This window comes from Entelurus aequoreus, linkage group LG07 (genome assembly GCF_033978785.1).
Source record: "Entelurus aequoreus isolate RoL-2023_Sb linkage group LG07, RoL_Eaeq_v1.1, whole genome shotgun sequence".
NCBI classification, from domain to species: domain Eukaryota; kingdom Metazoa; phylum Chordata; class Actinopteri; order Syngnathiformes; family Syngnathidae; genus Entelurus; species Entelurus aequoreus.
Genome location: NC_084737.1, coordinates 81,015,530 through 81,029,787, shown reverse-complemented (window position 1 = coordinate 81,029,787; position 14,258 = coordinate 81,015,530). Strand labels below are relative to the sequence as shown.

Here is a 14,258-nt window from a genome sequence, read left to right as displayed (position 1 = left end):
CAAAGTTAGATTAGGTTTAAGGTTATAATATCATTTAACGGGCAGCACGGTGGCAGAGGGGTTAGTGCGTCTGCCTCACAATACGAAGGTCCTGAGCAGTCCTGCGTTCAATCCCGGGCTCTGGATCTTTCTGTGTGGAGTTTGCATGTTCTCCCCGTGACTGCGTGGGTTCCCTCCGGGTACTCCGGCTTCCTCCCACCTCCAAAGACATGCACCTGGGGATAGGTTGATTGGCAACACTAAATTGGACCTAGTGTGTGAATGTGAGTGTGAATGTTGTCTGTCTATCTGTGTTGGCCCTGTGATGAGGTGGCGACTTGTCCAGGGTGTACCCCGCCTTCCGCCCGATTGTAGCTGAGATAGGCTCCAGCGCCCCCCGCGACCCCGAAGGGATTAAGCGGTAGAAAATGGATGGATGGATGGATATCATTTAACATGAAAGATGTAGATGTCCACAACAACCCGAACACTACCAAGTTTCTTTTTCATCCTCGTAAAGGTCTACCTTTGTGTTATGATCCGCTGCCCGGATCATATTTCGGTTTACGTTTTCTAGTCATTTGTGTTTTCCTGCTAGTCTTGGACTCCTTTTTAGTATCTGTTTATGCACCTGAGTTTGTTACCATAGCAACTGATTACTCTCACCTGCCGCGGGTGTTCCCGACGTGCACCTGTTTTTCATCATTGTCTTCATTATATAAGCCTGCCTTTTCATTCAGTCTGTGTTGCATCGTAGTTTGTGTTCGCACGACAGTTGACGACTTCTGTTCCTGTTCTGTAACCTTGTAGCTTCCACGCTAAAGGCTCTGGTAACCTGCTAGCTTCCACGCTAAAGGCTCTGTTTAGTGTTTTACTCTAGCTCCCACGCCAGCTCCTTTGTTTTGTACTTTTAGTGCTATGAGCACGTGTTTATTCGTTACTGTCTGATTTATGCTTTAATAAATCATTGCTTACCTGCAAGCTGTGTCCGAAGCCCGATCTGCATCCCTGAGAGACGAACACCCGCACCCGGTCGTCACACCTTTGTGTACTTTCAAGCTGATTCATAGAGTGGTGGCTGGGCCAGAAATATATCAGTCGTGTAATAAATAAGCAAAGCAAAGCCCCGTAGCATGTAAACTTTCTTCAACTGTATTCTGTTTACCTAACAACAGCCTGGCACCAACACTACACTCTTTGTTTAGGATGTGCATACATAAACGTGTTGGTATTTTATGTGCCCATGTGTCTAGATTAATTTGATCCATCACAAACTTCTGTGTGTCATTGTGCTAAAATGCAACTGGTCAAAAAAAAAATCTAAGCTTTTCATTTTTTTTTGCATCAAAAACACCAGTTATAATCATCAGAGAATGATAGTAATGAATTATATTCACTATTGTTAGTGCTAATGAGTAGTTGGACTATTTAAAGTTTGTATTTTACTTCACAACACTTTGAATGTGATCCATTGCTGAGAAGACATTGTATTTATTTATGCAAAACTGGGGGTTTTAAGTCAAGGGTTAGTGACGTTTTGTTTTTCTTTTACTTAGTAGGTTTCTAGACCTGTAGTTTTAGTTGTACACATGTGTTGCTGTTGTATTGTAGTGCTCTTGTCACCCATTACATCACATGCTATGAGAGCAGGTGCATATATAAATATATTTTTATTACTCCCCCATTTCAATTATCATTCCTGATCTTTGCATCCACTCTCTTGGGCCGATATCACATGACTCTTTCCGTGCTGCCTTTCTATTGAATAATCTCTTGGTATTCAATTCCAGCTGCTGTGCGAGTTAACGGATGTCCTGCATGGGACACGGGGCTCATGCCATGCATTGCACTTGGGGGATTACATTCACATGGTCATCTTTCTGCTCAGCCCTTAACCAGAGTGCACAGTCCCGGCTTGTCAAACAAACACAGATGAAGCCAATGTAACTCCAACTGCAAAGCCTGTGTGTACTTTTGATATGTACTGTATAATGATAACTGTGTACAAGGTGGAGAGCCCTACAATGACAGGATACAATACTATGAGATTATAATACCAAGGTCATTTTGAGAATAAAGTAGAAATAATATGAACGTGGATTTGTTCTACAAGAAAAAGTTGACATTTTACAAAAACTTAGTAGTACTTTTACAAGAATAAGTTCGAAATTGTACATAGTTATTTGAAGAAAAGTATACTTGGATTTAGAAGAATAAATAAATAAATTAAATTTAAATTAAAAAAAAAATAATAATAATAATAATAATAAAATAAAAAAATACAATAAAAAATAAAAAATACAAATAAAATATATATATATATATATATATATATATACACTACCGTTCAAAAGTTTGGGGTCACCCAAACAATTTTGTGGAATAGCCTTCATTTCAAAGAACAAGAATAGACTGTCGAGTTTCAGACGAAAGTTCTCTTTTTCTGGCCATTTTGAGCGTTTAATTGACCCCACAAATGTGATGCTCCAGAAACTCAATCTGCTCAAAAAAAGGTCAGTTTTGTAGCTTCTGTAACGAGCTAAACTGTTTTCAGATGTGTGAACATGACTGCACAAGGCTTTTCTAATCATCAATTAGCCTTCTGAGCCAATGAGCAAACACATTGTACCATTAGAACACTGGAGTGATAGTTGCTGGAAATGGGCCTCTATACACCTATGTAGATATTGCACCAAAAAGCAGACATTTGCAGCTAGAATAGTCATTTACCACATTAGCAATGTATAGAGTGTATTTCTTTAAAGTTAAGACTAGTTTAAAGTTATCTTCATTGAAAAGTACAGTGCTTTTCCTTCAAAAATAAGGACATTTCAATGTGACCCCAAACTTTTGAACGGTAGTGTATATATATATATATATATATATATATATATATATATATATATATATATATATATATATATATATATATATATATTAGAGATTAAATGTTTTTAAATATTGGAAAAATACTTCTAATGAGAGAGTAAAAATATTAGCAAAAGAATGTTGAAATATTTACATTTGTCTATTTTTATAAGAATTAGGCCATAAGTACAATAATTAGGAAAAAATAATTTTGTATTTTCAAATCAAATTTTGTATCTGTATTCAAAAAATCTGTCATTTTTACAAGAATAAATTTATAGGAATAAAAATCTCAAGCAATTGAAGGATAAATATTGAGAGACATTTTTCAATTTTATGGGAATATCTTATTTTATGAAAATTATGTAATGAGAATAATTTTCTCCCGAGTGTCCCTTTTGGGGTCGCGGGGGGTGCTGGAGCCTATCTCAGCTGCACAATAAGTTGAATTATTTTTTTTAAAAAAGATGGCTGCAATGGTGAGAAAAATCTTAATTTTATGAGAGTGAAGTAATTTTATAATAAATTGTAATTTTAAAACAAAACATTTTTAATGATAAAATATGAATTCATAATTGTTCCTTTTTTTTTTGCTAAACAGTACACAATTACCAGAATTAATTTGGAATTTGGAAGTTATAGTTTCATAAAAATTAAGTAAGAACTGTCTGGATAAAGTAGGAATGGAAATAAGGTTTACATTTTAGGGGGACAAAGTCCAAATTGATTTTTTTATTTTTAAAAAAAATATATTTTATGCAAAAATATATTTGTGTGTAATTTTCCAAGAAGATACACAAAATATTATAAATACATTTGGAATTTCATGAGAAAAAGTGGAATGAATTGACCAAAATAGAGATTACAAGATCAAATATTGATAAATACATTTTATGCAACACCTACAATAAATGAAGAGCCATTTCACAAAAAAGTTGCAGTAACAAGAAACTTTACGAGAATAATATTGGATTTATCACTTGTTAGATGGAAATTATGATGAAAAGTACTAACTTTGTTGTCGCGACTTAATCTGCGAATTAAGCAAAGAGAAAAGTAAGTTATTTTTGTATCTTGTTGCCATGGCGCTGCTAAATCACTGTCAAGTCAGTCAAATGTTACTGTACACAAGATCACACACCCAATTGTAGACCATCAATGGTCACATGGGAGTACTATTCATAATAGTAACGATGACATGCTTGCTGTTTGTTATGGAAAATCTCCACAATGGGGACCTTTCTTGCAGCTATCGGCTTGAATGAACCATATCGTCTCTCAGGTAACAAAAAAAAAAAAAAGTAACTAATGCAGCAATTAAGAAATGCCAATCTATTTTGGACACATAGCAGCCTTAATCCTACACTCATATCTGGCAGTTAGTGGGCAGATAAACAGTAAGTCCTAGCGTGATGTTTACATATCATTGCTCACAAATGAGTCCCATTGGGTGTACGCATGTATGTAGTGTATTTGTGATGTCAGTTGGTACCGCTCCTGTCAAAGCAAGCAATGCTGTAGAACTTCTGTCATCTCTTCTTCTCTGTCCCTATAAATAATGTGCTGGATGTCAAATACACTACAGTTGAATACTTAACATCTGAGCAATTGCCAAAGGACAAATTACGAGTGGAAGAAGTGTCAAAAGATGGAGCTAACTGTTCAGAATTTACTTCAATCAATAACGGAGCAGCATCTCCTCATCCGTGGCTCACTAGTGCAATAACAACGCCGGAAATGCACCCCGTGAAAAACCATCCGACCGGAACTGTCTAATAACTAAAATTCCTTGGGTGAATAATGTAAACTCACTACACCGGTATGTTTTAGCGGTTTTTAATGGCGAGTTTACTGACAGATATAAGTATGAACTTTACACTACTTTATATTAGAAAATAGCAACAAAGGAGGATGAATGTCCCATAACAAGAAGATAGAGAAAAAAAACAAGGTAATCGACTACCAAATTTTCAGGACTTATGCAGATCCCAAATACAGATCAGCAGTTACCAGAAGGTAAGAAAAGTTGCTTTTGCATAATGTTGCGAAACAAAACGCCAAATAATATGTCTTACCTTATACACACAGCATAATGATACACTGTTGAAGCACAGTACAATCCATCAAGCGGTGTGGCTTCATAGTTTACCAAAGTCGTACTAAAACATTTTGATGGATTTTTCAGCGCCGCGTGTAATGTTCTATATTTTCAATGGAACATATAAAATGTTGGTGTTGTTTACTTGAGTCATATTGCAGTCTCCGTGTATCTCTTATGTGTGACTGCCATCATATTGCAGTCTACACGTATCTCTAATGTGTGAGTGCCATCTACTGGTCACACTCATAATTTCACCGTGTACCAAATAAAATAGCTTTGAGGTCGGTAAGCACAACCAAAATTATTGCGTACATTAGGCGCACCGGGTAATAAGGCGCACTGTTGAGTTTTGAGAAAATTAAAGGATTTTAAGTGCGCCTTATAGTCCGATAAATACGGTATATTACATAAAATAAAATAAAAACCTTTTGAGTTATTCATAACAGAATGAGTGAAGCCTCTTGCTAGTCTCCAAATATTGTTGTCTCTGTGGGTGGAGGCGGGTCCGCAAGCATACACACACAGAAGTTGAAGCTCGTAACGTAAACATAAGGTAACGTCCTAAAATATAATGACCTCTTCCTTATCCAATTTCGGACATTTCCTAAAAATGTTATGAAAATCCCCCATCACTTTCTTTGTTATTTTGCTAAGTAACAGACAAATATCCTCCTGGAGGGGGTAAATAAATGTCTTTTTTATGCATTAAATGTTGGTTTTAGTAATAATAATACGACTATTTCCTTAGGAGTGCAAGTGGATTATGTGGCTCTTTTAACACCATGTCAGACATGTTACATACACAGTAAACAGATACTAACCTTCTGTCACATGCTTGTGTAAATCTCTCACTCTGGCCAAGTTCCGCACTTCCTTTAAGTTGTTTAGGATTGATGACACCATCAAGAGCATTGCTGTGGCGCACTTCTTGGCAAACTGCGTGTGAATAGTTAAGAGTTGCAGGGACTGGTGTTATTTATCCACACTTCAATGTGACATTTCTCTGAAAGGTTGTGCTACTACGAGAGAAAGTAATAGAAATAATACAGTGGCCCTTTTGATGGGTAGAAAAAGAGGATAAGTTAAATATGTATCACAAAGTATCACAAATACTGATTTTACTTGTATTTGTTTCAATGTCATGTATATTTGTACAATTGTATTTATTTTATATGCCTAGAAATGTCTCCTTTTTTTTATCTTTTTTAACCCTTACAGTTATGGATGATGTTTGATAAGAAATTATCGAGTTCGAGCCCATTATCGAATCCTCTTATCGAATCGATTCTCTTATCGAATCCAGATAGGTTGTAGTATATGGAAAAAAACACAATATTTGGTTTAACAAAAGCTCACTTTTATTTTATAAGAAAAAAATAAAATAAAATAAATAAATAAATATTGACTGTTACCCCCCCCTAAAAAAATTAAATAAATAAATATTGACTGTTGTTACCCTAAGTATATTAAGTGGGATTTTTCAGAAAAACAAATATATACAGTAACACAAAAACAACCTGTCTCTGTGATCACTATAGGTGTATTAATAATAATATAGTGTTAAATAAAATCAGTCCCTTGGGCACAAAACTGAAAATAATACAGCTCTCCAAAAAGTGCACTTCTGCTGCTATTGGAACATACTAACTACACACACAGGCAGACAGCTAACAAACAATCCAAGACGTCTAATAAAGTTCCAAAGCAGATTAATCCATTTAGGCTCTTTATTGTTGTTAAACTTGCTTTGTCTTTTCCTATCGTTACTTTTGTCTTGCACTGGACTGTTATTTTTATTTTTTTTAAACTGAAATACACACAATGACAAATGTATAAGCTATGTGGTTCAATTAACATACTGAAATTTAATACACAATATGTAAATATTAGCTTCACACAAATATACAGTATTATCATCAAACAAATACTTCTGAGTGTTGAAACTATTTCGATGGTGGAAATACACAACTGGCAGCCGTTTTAAGTCCTCAAAACATCCATTGAAACAGTGCACAAAAATTGTTTTTCAATAAACATTTTAGTATCAAATTTAATCACTTTCCACCTTAATATTGAGTTACATAAACAAGTTAAACAGTTTACTTACAGACGTATCTTTTCCAAGGCTTGTAAGAGCTAACACAACTTGTCTACTTCTCAATTGTCTCATGAACTTAACTGACTCGCCAACCCGGAAATGCCCAAACTATTGACGTGTAGTATTTTCATATCTCTACAAGGTGTCAGTAAGAGTCTACAATCAAATGGGCATAACATTGCCCATTTAGGATTTGTTCCCAGGGATTCGAATAAAGGACCAACTCGTTTTCTTTACTATAGTGGCCTCGATAACGGGAACCGGTTCTCAAAAAGGGATTCAAGTCCATGGAATCGGTTCTTTTCTTATCGAACAACCGGGAGAACCGGTTTCGAACATCATCCCTACTTACAGTACATTGTGGACTCTTTTGTATTTTCATGTAAATTTTGGCAATAACTTGTTAATCTGAATGGAATGTTTTTTTTTAATGTTCAGACCGAAAAAAAAAAAAAAGTCAAATTGTTTCACATATAAATGACACGCTGTATAATAATTTTAGCAAAGTTAAATACCGCCAGGACAAAAATGTCCTCAGTGAGTTAAGAGTGTAAAGAAAAAATTTGGATTCATATTTTTCCATATTTCTCACCAAAATGAAACCTGAAATTAGAACACACATGAATGAATTGTAAAAGGACTGCAGTTAAAGGGGAACTGCACTTTTTTGGGGAATTTTGCCTATCGTTCACAATCATTACGAAAGACATGACAACGGACATATTTTTTTCTTATGCATTCTAAATATTAAATACATTTGATCAAAAGTCTGCGTACAAAGGAGCCTCTGGGAGCCGCTCTATTCTGCCCTTAAAAAATATCCAAACACTTTCATTAGGGTTTTATATGCATGATGCACGTATGTATGTAATGTAGTAACAGGCACATTAATAATAACATTTAATATTTACGTATTTTGATCATTTTAAGCATACGCGGCGCATTCCTTTAAAAAACGCATCACTACGTTTGCTTCTTTCCCCCACTACATCCCTGATTATTACTCACTGCAGACTTCATGAGAGCCAGCAAACATAATAAAACATCACTTACTGTACACATTTTAGAAAGCTTAGCTATTTTAAGTGCTTTCTAACAGGCATACTTGCTTTGTCGTTAGAAAGCACTTAAAATTAAAGCTAACAGGCATGCTTGCTTTGTCGGCATTAAATTGCAACATTACCGGGAGGAAGCTATTCAAAACGCGGCAACAAAGGTATCAAAAGATGATACTGTTTGATTATGCGTGAATTAGGGCTGCAACAACTAATCGATTAAATCGATTAAAATCGATTATAAAAATAGTTGACGATTAATTTAGTCATTGATTCGTTGGATCTATGCTATGCGCATGTGCAGAGGCTTTAAAAAAAAATTTAAAAATTGTTTTTTAAAAAATATTTAAATAAACCTTTATTTATAAACTGCAACATGTACAAACAGCTGAGAAACAATAATCAAAATAAGTATGGTGCCAGTATGCTGTTTTTTTTCAATAAAATACTGGAAAGGATAGAAATGTAGTTTGTCTCTTTTATCCGATTATTAATCGATTAATCGAAGTAATAATCGACAGATTAATCGATTATCAAATTAATCGTTAGTTGCAGCCCTAGCGTGAATTAGTACCCAGTAGTATCGACTGAATTTGTTCGGTATCCATAACAGTACCACATTTGGTAGATATCCCTAATTATAGAATGGTTAACAACTTAACTGTACAGTTATTAAAGGTTTGACACTGGAACATATTTATTTACCTTACATTTGCTGCTATATGAAATATTGTTTAAATTGTCTAAACATCAAACATGGATATGGTCAGCTGGACTCTCGACGCAATTGACAAAGTCTTTTCGACAAGGAAAAGAGGTTCGGGGGAGCCTGGCTGCCCTGATGGAACCATTGCTGCGGGGTACGTGAGAGACTCCTGGGACAAATGGAGAATCATGTGCCTCTCAGTCCTTTCCATCGAGGACGTGGAAGACATCTACCTATTTGGAACCGTGATCGCGGGGCACCTGCTGATTGGGCTGGGCATTGCTCCGGTGTATCGTCAAATTCGGAAGACGATGGCAGCCACTCAAGGGGCCCAACGGTTGTTCATCGCAATGGAAGGATTGGGTCGGGCTGTGGGAACACAGACTGTGGCGATTTCTGATTTGAATCGCAAAAGGGATCTCATCATGGAGAAGCTTGCTGAGAAGGAAGAATTAAATTGAATTTGAGAGAGCCAGCACGGACATAGAGCAGGAATGTCATTGTTTTGACTGCTCGAAGAAAACAACATCTTAATCTACGATTTGACTCCCTCGAATGGCCTTGAGGCTATCAGGATCAGGCTGTTCTGAAAAACTCCCCCGAGGACTCCTCAACGATGGACGCTTTTGACCTTCTTTTTTTTCAATAACACCTGGTGTCGAACTTTGAGATCGGCCCCAGTCCACAAAAACATTTCAACATCTCACCCAAGTTAATTGGGCATACATGCACGCACCCGCCCCTCCCCCAATCAACGCCTTCACCACTGCTTAATTCCTCTTCGGGGTTGTGGACGGCTGAGTAGCGCTTTATAGCGGCAGCCGGCCTCCAGGGCCCCAAATCCCCCCCCTCTGTTGCGAGTTGTTGTGATTACATGTATCATGTTTATGTGTGCTATGCTATGTGAGGTTTTTTCCTTGGACTCAGTCTGGACCCCTCCCGAGGGTCCAGCCTTAGACTGATACTTTTTTTTACTCTTCCCCCTTTCCCAATGTCACCTTTTTCCCACCTTTTTTAAGGAGTAAGTGGCTGATCCGTTGGCGGTCCCATCTTGTCCCCCTTGTAACATTTGTCTGCTCTTAGTGGGACTGTGCCGAAAATGTAATTTCCGTTCTTATGTGTCTTGTACATGTTAAAGAATGGACAATAATAAAGCATCTTGAATCTTGATTGAAATAAGAACCACTTGTGCTCTGAAAATATTCTTACTTACATTCATCCGAAGCTTAAACCTATCTTCTTCAAGTCAAATGAAGAGACGGTGATTAATGTTTTTTAATTAGTGTTACAATTACCACTGTCAGACAACCAGTGAACAATTAGAATTAGCCAGCCAGATAATTAACACAAATATGAGGGACAAGCCGCATTTTGCATCTCAAATGTCGATTAGTGCGAGACATGCACACGGTCTGATTAATTAAGGGTTATTTTAATTGAATGGTTTAAATATTATTGGCCAGCTACAGATTTTCTAAAAGAACATTACGAAGGAGAAAAGGGACCATGTTAAGGTATGCTGTGTAAAAAAATAAAATACAAATAAAATAAAATTGATTGCCATCAATTAGGATATTCACAAGTGATATAAATAAAATATATAAAACAACTAAAAATCACATTCACGTTATTTATCAAGTGTAGATAGAAAAACTACTATACTATATTATTGACTTAACTGTTGGAAAAACAAGAAAATCACAGATAAAAATGTACAGTACAGTATTGGCTCACATATACTATCATAAACTATCTGCAATAACAGTGCAATATATTTTCATAACATGGTCACTACTGCCTAGTTGCTCTTGTTATATTCTTATTTTTACTGATATATTCTTTTTCTTATTGTTGCTTTTTATTTTTATTGTTATTGTTATATTTTGTATTTTATTTCCATTTATACCCCCAAATTCGATCTCAATTCTGTACACTGCTGCTGGAATTTTTATTTTAATTTTCCTGAGGGAACTCTCCTGAAGGAATCAATAAAGTACTATCTATCTATATATCTATTTTGGGGGTATAATCAGAAACAATTAATAATTTAAATAGTAATTTTTTTTGGTTTGTTTTATCAATCCAACATCTACACATAGCTTTGATTTCAGAACAGTACCCTAGTAGACATAAATTATTATGTTTTTGTATTTATTTATATATGCACCGTATTGCGCTTTTATCCTGCACTACAACGAACTGATGCAACAAAATGTCATTCTTATCTGTGCTGTAAAGTTAAAATTTGAATGACAATAAAAGGAAGTCTAAGTCTAAGTCTATATTTTGCATTCTATTTTAATTGCTTTATTGAGTTTACAACCCCATGTCGTTGTTTTGTAGTGTTTTTGTACTGTTTCTGTACTTGTTTTGATCATTATTATTTCTTGGTATATATGTAAATGTTGCATATTATAAATATAGGTAAAAAATTATAATAATAATAATAATACTTCAAAACAATAATGTGCACATAACTATATATAATAAAACAAGTACAATTAACACAGTATTTACATATGACTTGTGATTAGCAGTTTAAGTTAGTAGCTGCTAGCGTTTAAGCTAATGCCTGCTGGCGAACTCGCAACACAATTAGGAGACCAAATATACACCTACAACAATTGTTTCCAATCACCAATTTGCACCACTTATCCATGTCATTAAAAACAACTTTTGAGGTGGATTACAAAAGCTACTTACGAGAGACTGGACATGTCAACAAACAAACTAAAAGGGTACAACACTTTAGGAGTTCGCTGGCAAAAACTCGCAATGCATTCTGGGACGTGTAGTTTGGCTATACATAGCCAGTTTCGACATAAAAGCAATATTTTCCGATCCAAATAAAAGTGCATCTGTTTATATTAGGATTACGATTAGAGGAAAATGTTAAAAATGTTTTGTAGGTTTTATTTTAAGGGTGAAACAAGTGATCATTATTCCCAATCCTCTGAAAAACAGCACTGGGGTCAAAATTGTGTTCAGTGATGTCAATGTAATTTTTAGCGTTATTATTATTATTATTATTATTATATACATGTTGACTAAGATAACCACAAATAAAAATTAAAGACATTTATCTTCTGTCAATGCAACTCACAGTTAAGCACTGTAGTATCAAATTTTGTCCACTAGATGGCAGAAACATACAAGTATTAATATCTACTTTAGCCACAATCCAAACAGTATAATATTAATGAAAATTAATTTAAACTTTTTGGATGATTTATGCAATTTAGATCTAATTGATATAACTATTCTAAGACATTTCTCAAATATTGATATACTTTGCAGATGTGTCTTTCATGAATATGTGTTAGATTGATTTATACACTCACATCTTTTGTTGTTTATTTTGGCTGCTGTGTGCAGTCTGTCGAGTACATGATGACTTTCTGCATTAGTTTCCTTGCTTGACTGGACACAAAAAAACAGACTTTGTGGCGCAGAAATGCTACAAAGAAAAGGAGAAACAGATGCGGTGCTGAAAATGGAAAATAAAATGTCTCCATTTTAAACAAAACGTGCTCATTGGACCCAGAATCTTCTATTTCAACTCTTTGTTGTGCCTTTAAGAATGTAAACTCAGTTCAAATATATAGATGCTGAAATGTAAAAAACAAACAAACAACTAAAGCACAAAATTTAAGCTGAATAATTAGTATTTTTCAATAATGCACTACCTCCCAATGCACTTTAAAATGATGCAAAATACCATCCATGCATCCATTTTCTACCGCTTGTCCCTTTTGAGGTGGCGGCGGGTGCTGGAGCCTATCTCAGCTGCATTCGGGCGGAAGGCGGGGTTCACCCTGGACAAGTCGCCACCTCATCGCAGGGCCAACACAAATAGACAGACAACATTCACACACTCCAAAAAATGACTCATTGGATGAACTCAATTAAAATGAGGGCATGATTTCCATCCGATTGACTTCGATTTGATGTCTTTTGCAGTTTATATTGATATCGTTTTATCGCAAACACCCTATCGGCCTTTTTTTTAATTTTAATTTCTTTCAATTCATTTGTTATCAAGTATGTGTCTATCATGATATATATTTTTGTTTTATGGCCCAGCCCTATGGGGATTTTTTCAGAACATTTTTATTTTTTTGAACTGATTTTGATTTTATTTATTTTGCAATATATATTGGTAACATTTTATTGTCCAGCCCTACGGGGATTTTTTCAGAATGTTTTTTAAAATGTTTTTATTGATATCGATTTTATGTCTTTTGCCATATATATTGCAATTGTTTTATCGCCCAGCCTTCTTCCATTTTTTTCCCCCATTTTTTTATATCTATGTGTCTGTAATGATATATATTCTCTCTTTTTATCGCCCAGCCCTAACGGCCTTTTTTCTATTTTATTTTTTTTTGTTATCAATTATGTATCTATCATGATATTTATTATTGTTTTATGGCCCAGCCCTCGCTGATGCTATATCTCCTTGTAAACTTCCCATTCTGCCTAGCAACAAGTGGTTAATTACATTCAAAGGAGATTTTCCTCTTTTCAGTTTATCCAATATTATCAATATTGTCTAGACCAGTGGTCCTCACACGTTATTCTCCAAGTACCAACTCAGGAAAAACTTGGCTCTCCAAGTACCACCATAATGACCAACATTAAAATACAGTAGCATAGTAGGCCCAAGTATTCATTAAAAACAAAGCACGTGTTTTATTTAGCAAGCACATTTCATACTTTTGGCCGCATTTTGAATATAGGAAAAAAATAAAACACATTCTTTGGCAAGCCACGAAATGGAGCCTACGTACCACAGTTTGAGAACCACTATTAGAGTTAACACACAACAAATGCATATACAGTACCAAGCTAAAGTTGTGTGGCACTTTTTCATACTGTTTGATGCAAAAGTGTATATAGTTATTGGTGTTAGTGCTGTCAAACGGCTGACATTTTTAATCAGATTAATCACAATCATTAATCTTGATTTTTCAAACAACTTATTTTTAATGGTGGGGGGGGGGGGTATTTATTTATTTTATTTTTTTTTTTTTTTCATAAAGAAATACAATCATGTGTGCTTACGGACTGTATCCCTGCATACTGTATTGATCTATATTGATATATAATTTATATATTGTGTTTTTTATGTTGATTTAATAAAAATAAAAAAATAAAAAAATAAAAACATTTTATTTTTTTTTATTTTTTTAATTTTTTTATTTTTTTATTTCCTGCGCGGCTCGGTACCAATCGGTCCGGTGGTTGGGGACCACTGGTCTAGAACAGTGATTCTCAAACTGCGGTACTGGTACGGGGGCTCCATCTAGTGGTACGCCAAAGAAATCACTTGATTAAATATTTAAACACAGTGTTACTGTTCAAATCGTGTGTAATGCTACCGCGGCCACAAATATTAAATATACCTGTTAAATACAACATCGTCCTTGTTTTTAAGCACGGGGTGTCAAA

The 14,258-nt window shown here is 35.0% G+C and overlaps 1 long non-coding RNA gene across 1 annotated transcript in view; it reads right to left on the bottom strand.

Annotated features, from left to right (window-relative positions):
* Positions 1–11,580, bottom strand: part of LOC133653211 (uncharacterized) — a 30,066-nt gene extending 18,486 nt beyond the window's left edge. Inside the window, exons 1-2 of the long non-coding RNA XR_009826686.1 lie at positions 11,511–11,580; positions 5,770–5,884 (exon numbers count right to left, since the gene is read on the bottom strand). This is a non-coding gene — a long non-coding RNA (uncharacterized LOC133653211). The remainder of the gene's footprint in view (positions 1–5,769; positions 5,885–11,510) is intronic.
* Positions 11,581–14,258: the final 2,678 nt, after the last annotated feature.